Raw genomic sequence first — 11,228 nt, forward strand, 5'->3', positions numbered from 1 at the left:
ATCTCCTACTGGAATTATTGTGTAACTTAGAATCATATTGATTGACCTGTTGAATTAAGAACTCTGTTTTACTTTTTGTGCGTCACGCTTGAGTGATTCCGATTTGAGATTTGATAGCCAATTGATGCTGAGTAGCAGATTAACAGTGTATTGAGATAATCTTTTGTTCTGTACCAATTCCTTTGTTTGAGCCTTAGGGCTAACCAGATAGTTTATAAGGAAATGATGGTAATCTGCTAAATGTGCCTTTAATATTGCAATTTTATTTCACCATGTATTTATGTTACTTTTAGTAATTAATTATGTTATTTCTTTAGGCTATGATTCATATATTGTTTCATATACTGTAACTTGTACCGGCTGACCTGAATGTACTTATACCCGGCAAAATAATAAGTTTAACGGTTAACATTGCGAGTAATATTTCAGAAATATATTTTGATTACAGATTGTTTTATGAAAGTCATGTACACATTTATAGAATATTCAATACGTTAATTATTCAAAAGGTTCTACTTGTTAAGCTATACCTGTATCTCATGTTGTTATGATTATGAATATTGATAAAGCTGGTGTTTAAAGGAGAAATGAAGGTTATAATGTGCAGTCAAAGGTTAATTTGGAATCTGAATGTTATTTTGTTATGCTGTTTACTTTTATACATATTTGATAATTCTTTTCTGCATTCCAGAATCAAATGAGAGATATTTATTAAACTTCATATCGAACTCAACCGTGGTGTTTGTACATTGTGCTAACCTGTGTGTGTTATCCCAACATTTCTATACACGATGTTTTGTTGTGTTGTGAAAGTAGCTGTTTGAATAGGCTTCATGAAATGCATTTTTTAATATTAAATATATAAATCGACATTAATGCTTGTATTTAAAGTTGTCGAAGGAGTAATTTTGCTATTAAATTAATAAAATACTTTACGTATCGCTTTAACCATGCTGTTAAAATTAGCGTTCGGGCTTTTATATAATGTAAACATTAAATAAACAGCGCCCTCACATCGGCGTACGAATGTTATCGATCTTTGCCGTCATTTTAAAGAAAACCTGATTTTTTTTACATCATTTAAATTGTATCATCAAAAAATGTTAACATTTCATTTACCTATTAATAAAAAAAAAAAACAGAATGACGTTATTTCTTGTTTTTGAGTAAAACAATGATAAAAATCCTTTATATTTCTGAAACTCTAGGCCCTAGGCCTATGCTTATACATAGCCCAACCTATAGGGAGCCGGGGTTCGTTGTCACACGGGTTGGTTGCACTGATCTCCACTATAATAGCTGGATTGCTCATTGGTTGGGTTTAGTGAGGCCGCCGACGCCATGTTGGAGGGCCTAAATGACGTATATGTTTAGACAAGTTTCATTTGTTTTACATGATTGTTAAAAATAACGATTTAAAAAAAATTTTAAAAAAATAAAAGACGTGACAAGTAAAGTTAAAGGCTCAAAAAAGCGGCCTGTGAATGTTGAATATTATGAATCATCAAAAGACAAGAACGACGACTTTTGTGTTGTGTGCATGGAATTATAATAATAATAATAATAATATTAATAATAATAATAATAATAATAATAATAATAATAATAATAATAACAATAACAACAAAAATTGTGTACCATCGAGTATTCTGCATAGCAGGAAAAAAATTATTGCGCCTCTGTGTAAATAATTTGGACTTAAACTATGGTACTTATACTAAGAACAGTTGCAAAAAATACATGCAGTGGTGGATTTAAAGTGTGTGGGAAGGAAGCAGGCCGGGCTTCCCTAAATAAAAAAAAATGATTGAAATTACTGTATGTCAACTTTTTATGCCATTTCCATCCATCTAGATGTCTCACAGTCTGATTTTTTGGATCCGACACTGCTGGCGTGTGCGCTTTAACGTACTATCTGTAGAAAATGTTATGTTAACCAGGCCCGTAGTGTGACTTAATTTGTGGGAGGTTTTTAGTGGAAAGTGGACCCTTTTGACACCATTATTCAAGGGTACGATGACGTCATATCATATACTATCAAATCTACGAATATCACGTATATTTCTGGCACGCCTCTGTCCTTCCTCAGCGTAAGTTATATTATTGAGAAATACAGAATACAATCCGAAAGATAATAGGCTTGTCGTAATGAGCAAGTGTAAAGTGTAACCAATATACCGAATCGGCGGTCCACGTGACATATAGTGCGCTCATTGAACACATTACTGTATATTGAGAGAGTTATGATATTTTTTAGACAGTGACCCAAAGTAAAGTAAGGCAGTAGGCCTATGTAGTACAGCAGCTAAGTTTGCATTTCAGGTAGACATGTGCACTTTTGGAAGAAAGCATGGAACTTCCCACAGTGATACTATGGCACTTAAAGATCATAAAACATAGACCCCAAAAAATAACGCCTCTTAATGGCCACCAACTTAAAATCCAATATTGCCGAAAAAAAAAATATTATTTTAGCCAATATATTCATATCTACAGCACATGTCATTGATTGAAGATCATTGCCCATGTTTTCAATATCGTGGAGTGTCATGCAATCATCAAAAATTATGTCAGATGGCGCCGCCATATTGGACTTCAAGATGGCCGTCAAATTAGTGATATTTTTGTCAATATTCATATCTACAGTACCTAGATTTGTCAATCAAAGACCGTTGCCCATGTTTTCGATATAAGGTACTATCATGCAGCCATCAGAAATTATGTCAGAAGACCACCATATTAAAGTTCAAAATGGCCGCAACCTTGAAATTTACTATGGCGCCAAAATAATTACGCCTATGTATTCATACAGCACATATCACTTTAACTGAAGATCATTACAGATGTTTTCAATATCAGGGAGTGTCATGCAATCATCAGTAATTATGTCAGATGGCGCCGCCATATTGGATTTCAAGATGGCCACCATATTATTGATATTTTTGTCAATATCGTATCTATAGCACATAGCACTGTCAATCAAAGACCGTTACCCATGTTTTCGATATCAAGGACTATCATGCAAGAGCCATCAGAAATTATGTCAGAATGCCACCATATTGAATTTCAAGATTGCTGCCATACTAGATTTCAAGATGGTAACCACATTAATTATCGATAATGTTGTAAATATTACACCTAGCACTGTCAAAGATCTCTACTCGTGGTTTTTATATTTTTCAGATAACAGAAATTATGTCAGAAGACCGCCATATTGAATTTCAAGATGGCTGCCATATTGGATATCAAGATGGCCGCCAAAATATTTGATTTTTTTTTTGCATATTTACATATGTAAAGTACCAGCACTGTGAATCAAGATTGTGTTGTATGTATAATTAGGGAGATCATGCAATCATCGAACATCTCACAATCATAGTAAGACCTGCCTATGGCAGTAAAGTAACACCATTTAGAAAGAAGTACGACAAGTGCCACGTCGGATTTCAGAATGATTGCCAATTAAGAAAGGTACATGAAAGAAATGACAATTAAAAAAAATATTAGAAAACAGTTGAGAAATAACAAATTGGTAACCAATCGAAAGTAATGAAAATAAATAACTGCTTTGTATGGTATGAGAGCAAGTGCAGAGGGAGAAAGATAGATGCAGATATTAAACATCGTTTATATTAAAGCTAGTTTTAGCATAAATGAAATTATGTAAACATAAATTAAATATTACATTCAAGTTAATGGTGTGAAGACACTAATATGGAATAGACCTCGTGTCTATGAGATGGCTAACTATCATTTTATTATATCATGATATATAAACATATGTAAATATTGAAAGGGAAAGAATTAGAAAAGAAAATTAAAGAAAGGAAAAGAAATAACGGAAAAGAAAAGAAAAAATTGAAAAGGGAAAAGAATTAAAAAAGAATAGAAAATGAATATAATGGAGAAAGTGAAAAGAAATAAAAGAAACGTCAAGATTTTTTGTGTGTAGCACTTTGTTTATATAATTAAATAACGGTGAAAACAGAGCTTGAATAAATGAAAAGTGATATGAATATCGTATCTGGCATAGCCTATCAAATAAAAAAGTTCCTTATCAACTGTTTGAAAAGGTACTTCTGGCGGCGGGATTTAATGTGATCTCTTTCTGTCAAGGCGAGTGCCATACATATTTACAACAATGGGCCCCTGGTATATCGCAGATACAACCCAACCAGGACACTTCTTCAAACAAATGATATACTGTTGCCAAAGTATACCCTAGAAGTCATACCGATATTATAGTGAAGTGATATATAGAATTAATGTCACTGCGTAGCATTGTGGTATAACTAATCAAATAATGATAGAAACAGGGCTAAATGAACAATGATGTAAAGATCATATCAGGCATAATTTATCAAAGAAAAATGAAATCATGTCGTAGGCGATAAGAGGTAGGCGATCATCGACCAATTCTTTGAGGCTGACTGCCGCACAGGCGAGGGCAGAACTTGCAGTGGCGAAGGCCAAGAAGGCTTTCGCTAAATGAAAAAAGGAAGCTGCAGCTGTATTGGAAATGATCGAGTTAGAAGAAGAGGTGGAGCTCAAAGAGGTGCAATTACAGGTGCTGGAAACAGAAATGAAAAGAATGGAAGAAGAACTGGAGGAAAGAATGTCAGATTTTAATGATCTACCCAATTATAATAGAATGGAGAAATTTATCAGCTGCGTGCAAAACTAAGCCACAGGTGTACAGGAGCCACAAAATGGTGAATGGTCACCATAAACCCTTCTGCAATTTTAGACGTAACACCAGATGGTTCAAATCATGGTTTAAACAGCCCACCGTCAAACGGAGCCACAGATGGGGTCGGTCGGGCGCTGCAAGCTCTTCTGCAGAAGCAGGGTGAAGTGTTTGCTCAGTTTGCAATACAGTCAAGTCTACCAAAAAGAGAACTACATCCATTCAATGGTGAGCCCACAGATTATGGAAGATTTCTGAGGGCATTCGAATACGAGGTGGAAAGGAAAGAGTCAAGTGAAAGAGATAGGCTCTATTATTTAGAGCAATGTACTTCCGGCGATGTTAATCGTTTTGGTCGAAGTTACATGGCGATGGATTCTTCAAGGGTATGTCGAGTCCAAGAAAGCGTTGGCGAAAAAATATGGAGACCCATTTAAACTGGCTGATGCATACCTATAAAAGATAAAGGGGTATCCTGATATAAAGCTTGAAGACAAGGACTCTCTAGCAAAGTTTTCGCTCTCGCTGCTGGAGTTTAAAAATGTTATGACAGACCTAAAACACATGAGTGAACTGGATAACACCAGTAGCATCCAGATGTTAATGAAGAAAGCTCCATTCAAGATGCGAGATCGATGGAGAACCAAGGCGGTCTTAATACAAGACGAAAGGACACTCGAGTTTAAAGACTTTGTGAATTTTGTGGAGAATCAAGCTAAGATTTGGAGCAATCCCACATATGGAGATATCAAGGACGAACCCCAATCAAGGTCTGGTGCCACAAAGCCTACCACGACACCCACACGTTCGAAGTATATGGATAGGTCGTATGCAGTGGTAGAAATATCATGTCCAAAATGTAACGGTACCTATAGTCTTCTGAAATGCAGCAAGTTCGAAGCTACGTCACGGGAAACGAAGTTAAACTTCTTAAAGGAAAAACAGCTATGCTTTGGAACAGGACACATCAGCAAATCTTTTAACAAGCGGCATGTGTGCGACAAATGTAAGAAAAGACATCCAACAGCACTTCATCGAGACCAACCCAAGGAAGATGTGCCTAAGGAAGTATCATCGGCTTGCATTTAAGAGTCACCATGTGCGTTGGCAGTCGTACCAGTGCAGGTTAGAGCAAAGGATGGTGCCACAGTCATCAGAACTTATGCATTTCTTGACCCAGGTAGTACAATTTCTTTCTGTTCTCAAGGTCTCGCACATAAGCTAGACATTAAGGATAAACCCACAAGGACTCCTATTGGAACTATTGTCGCTAAACAAGAAATGCAGGCGCAAATCATTAAAGATTTAAGATTTAGTAGCCTGGAAGGGGAAGAAGATGAAGTCATAATTCCCATATTTCCCAGAAAGGGGATTAGACACCCAACATCAGTTGAGGACAAAATGTTCATGTCCAGGATCAAACAAACGATGTCGAAGGAGGGCAAGCATTACAGTATAGGGTTGCCGTTTAGAAAGGAATCAACGAAATTACCGAATAACAAGTTAATGGCAGAGATGGCTTGTTCAACTCAGAAATAAGTTAAAGGGCAACAACTCAGAGCTCCACAGGGAATACACTGCCTTTATGACCAACCTACTGGAAAGGCATTATGCCGAGAAAGTGGAGGATGTTAACGCTGATGAAGGAACTGTGTGGTATATGCAACACCATGGTATATACCACCCCAGAAGAAGAAACTTTGCATCGATTACGACTGTGCTGCAAGATGTCAGGGTGTACTGCCGTAATTTGGAAAAAGGCATTAACTCCACTTTTTGAGATTTTTGGATTTTTGTTTCTATGGCATTCTATAGATGTAATATATCATGTGAATTGATCATATACCCCAAAAAATGTCCAGAAATATGAAATAAATATTATATTTACGCATTAACTCCAATCCATGAATGCAGAATAATTTGGAAGAAGGCATTATCTCCACCAAACAATGAACAGATAATAATAAACCAATCACAGAAGACAATTACGCATAGTTAATTAGTCATGATAGCTTGTAAATGCATATAATGCCTAGCTTTACTTCGGTTCATTTAGATTTTATTTATCTACCACACACTTTTATAGAACCATTTACCTCACCGAATAGTGTTTTTAATTTCTAATAATAGCTTAAAAAAGTATAATTTTTGTATTTGGGCACTTTTTACATGATTCGTAAATATAATATGAAGATTCGAAATATGTAACTTCGTGTTTGTAAAATAGAAGTCTATAAATTTAGTATACGTAAATTAGAGGTTCTACTAAGTATATTAATACTATTCTTCATAATGTAACCATCATATATCAATATCATTGTATTCTGATTGAATATAAAAATGATAGCATCTTAATTTCAACAATAATAATAATTTTATTTATTTTTATACGTGTACAATACAATGACGACTCCTAAATTGATTATAAATTTATACTATAATATTAATCTTAACTTACATGGACTAAATTTCGTGAAATATATAATTGACACTGGCATACATTATTTGTTTTTCAGAAATACTGTAATTTGGCTAAGTAAGATACACATTTCACTGGAAAAACTGGAGTTAATGCCTAACTTCAGATTTTTCACGCACCATTGACTCCTGTTAAAATTTGGAATAGTGCATTATCTCCATTTAAATACGGTTAAAGAGCAAAAATCACCATGAAAATTATTTAATATGTTTTTTAATTATATGTTTAGTATATATGCCAAAAAAAATTACTAGAATTCATTTCCAATACAAAAGGCTAACGACAAACGCGTTTTGCTCAATAACTCAAAACTAGGATTTTGGAGTTAATGCCTTTTTCCAAATTACGGCAGTGTAGCACTGAACGACATTTTGCTACCTGGAACAAATCTTACTAACAACCTTTTAGGAGTGCTGTTAAAATTTAGAGAAGGGAAAGTGGCGTTGATAGCAGACGTAGAATCAATGTTTTCTCAGGTTTTTGTACCAAGCAAGGACAGCGATTTCATGCGTTTCTTGTGGTACCCTGATGGAAATTAAAGTCTAAAGCCAGAGGAATACCGTATGCGGGTACTTCTCGCTAAGCGTCAACCGCCAAACTTACAATCCATTCTGAATTTCTCAAAACTCCCCAATATCCCACCCTTATTTGGTAACCGTCCCTGCCTTAACTCACACTGTCAAATCTGTCAAATTCTTGTTACAGGCAAATCCATCATCATCCCCCACTCTAACATAGCTATGCCGGGGAGACAGGGAGGAAATTCAGACTTCGGTGTAACAACCATAAAAATCCATTATATATATATACACATCTAGATGTGTATAAGAGACAGCACTGGTTAGCAAACAATAAACAATTTTATTAATTTAATTTTTAATTATATCTTTTACAAAATGTTCATAGCATTATTTTGTGGTGATTGAAATAATAAAAAGGTAGGATGCACCCACGAAAGAGAAAAGAAAGAAAATTTAGACGACATGTACTACAGCATTAAACACGAAATCACGAGCGCTGCAACTATATTGTCAAAACAATTAACCACAAAAGCACAATACAAAACATTCAACAGACACAACACTCAAAAAAAAAAATAATTGGAGGTAATAGGAAAACAATTGAGTGTTGAGTGCAGGTTTGAAAAGATTTGGATCAGAAATATCTCTAAGTTCAGTTGGGAGATTATTTCGAAATCTAGCAGCACAACATTAAAACGAAAACTTCCGATTCTCTAGCCTACCATCGGCTAGAAAACCCATTGTTTACGACGCGACGACGCCGACAGCCTACTACTAAAATTGAGCAATATATTTTACAGTACTTACAGTCAAAAAAGTGCATGAGCGTTTTACAAGCACACTGGAATATCCAATATCCAATTCGAAATATAAAGATATTCATAATATCAACGGTATACACACATTTGGACAGAATTTACAAAGGAAAGCCGTAATCCATTTATCCATCCCCATGGAGATAAAGACTGTTGTTGGCAAAACGATCACGCATCAATGATCACAGATAAGTTCTATGTAAAAGTTGCTATAGTAATGAATGGATCCGTCTGTTCATTCAGAGCCGTTGATACGATTGCTTCTGCTTCTGCTGCTGTTGTTTTTGTCGTCGAACTGCAAATTCAGACTTGAAGGTAAGAAACATTGTAGACCTATGCCTGATCTAATCAATGGTGTTATGGTGCTCATTTATTTATAGATTAAAATCTATCATGATTTGATTCGATGTTGCTTATAAACATGTAGCTACGACCATTAAATTCTACGACGGCTACTGGACTATGGTACTGGTCCGACAATCTAGAATTTGATACGCACCACCACCACCACAAGATTTTCCAAATTTCCAGAAGCTACGAAGGTCGAAACGGTGTAAGCTACTGTATGTCTTGAGGGTTTCTTTGCTTGATCGGGAACCAGGTTTTCATCAGTGAGATGCAACAGCCCATATATTACTTTTTCCAATTTATTTTACATAGCAGTTCATTATACTTGCTACAGATTGATCTCACATTGGCCAAGTATGTAGTAGGTAGCCGCGGGCGAATTTGCGTAACGTAGGATAGTTTGGTAAAATCTCATGAATTATTCATAATCATCCTTATAGAACATATTTTGCGCAAGCGCTGTTTTCAAGTAACAGAACGACACATTTTTAACCCACTCTCTGACAGAGAGGGCTTATATGATGATTCTGAGCGAAAGTCATTTGTTTTTCTAACTCTTCCTTCGTTTGTGACGCGATTAGGCCGATCTTGCAATAATATGGAAGATAAGGCCTTGGGAATTTAAAGTATAAAGAGTTTTTGCGAAAATATTGACGCGAAATATGTGAAAATGTATGTTTTTATATCATATTTCTTAACACTAAAGTGGGTTTCCTATAAAAGCGTGTTCGTCATTGATCAGATTGCAAATCGGCTGTATATTCCACATTGTGTTTATCAACCAGTCACAGCCAGGAAGCGATTTTTTCCCCGTACGAAACATTTGAATGAAACTCCACTCGGGTTGTCTCGACTGACTCGACTCGGAAAATTTTAATTCTGGGGTCAAAGGTCATCAACCAAAGATAAACGTCTGCAAAACTTCTGAGATACAGGATTGCTGCGCGCTGTCTGATTTTGAAAAAAAAACACACACATCATGTTACATTGTTAATATAATGGGTCGTTTAAAACAACGTATGTAATATTTGATTTCGCCTGCACGAATAAAAAAGTGTTATATTAGGCCCTATTTGAATTTGAGTTACATACTGTGAACATTTTTATTTTTTAGTTGGCCTAGGTATTGGATAATTATTTAAGTACCTACCCTATGTCATGACGAATTCGAGTCAACTCGGCCCCTAGTTAACTCGGCCCAAGTCAACTCGGACCCATGTCAACTCGGCCCGAAATTAACTCGTTCCCAAATTAACTCGGCACAAAGTAGTCAACTCGGTCCCAATTTACTGTGTACGGTATTTATTGAATATTTACCAAGAGATTTAAATGCAAAGCCAAAATTAAAGTGTTTTTAAATCGTTGCCTTTGTTATTTCTTTTCATTTACATGCACTTAATTAAAACTGCATTAATAAAAATATTAAAATGATATTAATAAAAATTATACAAAGGTATATAGAATAACTAATGACAATAACGATATACTTGGGGCCAAGTGGACTTGGGGTTGGTTGACATGGGGCCGTGTTGATTTGGCACCGAGATGACTGGGGGGGGGGCGAGTCAACCTGCTTCCGTCTAGAATTACCGTACTAAAAATTAAGGCAGGGAGTTTGGATTAGGCTTAATATAGTATAGGCTACTGTTGGTGCTTCTTGATTACAAGGCTTAGGCTAAGTTAATTAATGGCGAAATGGTTATTTAATAATTATTATTATTTTATTATTATTATTGTTATTAATATTATTATTATTATTATTATTATTATTATTATTATTATTATTATTATTATTTAATATTAATTACATTACAATGCTTAGGCCAAGTTCATTAATGCCGGAGTGATATATTTATTATATTTAATATTTTTTTACTCACTGTCCTATTTTAATTTTATGTTTTTAATTTGTTTCAAAATTTGAGTCAATAGCATGCGAAGCGTGACTGTTTTGTCAAACCTAGGGGCATTGTCTGGGGGGGGGGCTAGCAGGTAGGACCTAACTCAGCTTATAACTAGACCCACTAGTTTAGCCTCTTTTGCTCTAGCCTTTGATAGGAATGTACCTATTTACCCCTGGTACTACTATAGAAGGGGGTACTAGCTGTTGCTGTTGTTGTAGTACATTTTATAACAAACATACAAGAAGCTCACAGTTAGTTACAGAGGTAGCCTACATCCCATAAATCGGGAAGATTTCATACTCCTACCGTAGGTGAACACTTAAAGAACAGTACAGTAAAGGTAATAGAATACTCGAGCGTCACGACATTGCGAAGTGCCTGCTCTTGTTCGTATCAAACTCGAGTAGAATCAATCCGAGACGACCCGAGTGGAGTTTCATGCAAATGTTTCATACAGAAAAAAAAATCGCAGCC

At 35.4% G+C, this 11,228-nt stretch overlaps 1 protein-coding gene across 2 annotated transcripts in view; it reads left to right on the forward strand.

Annotated features, from left to right (window-relative positions):
- The first annotated feature begins 8,073 nt into the window (after positions 1-8,073).
- Positions 8,074-11,228, forward strand: part of LOC117102145 — a 41,084-nt gene continuing 37,929 nt past the window's right edge. For both annotated transcript variants that reach the window (XM_033242352.1, XM_033242354.1), the window contains exon 1: positions 8,074-8,817. The gene's annotated coding sequence lies outside the window, so the exon portion shown is untranslated. The remainder of the gene's footprint in view (positions 8,818-11,228) is intronic.

Source organism: Anneissia japonica, unplaced genomic scaffold, assembly GCF_011630105.1.
Source record: "Anneissia japonica isolate Jap-2015-1 unplaced genomic scaffold, ASM1163010v1 scaffold287617_len321496_cov130, whole genome shotgun sequence".
Classification (NCBI taxonomy): Eukaryota; Metazoa; Echinodermata; class Crinoidea; order Comatulida; family Comatulidae; genus Anneissia; species Anneissia japonica.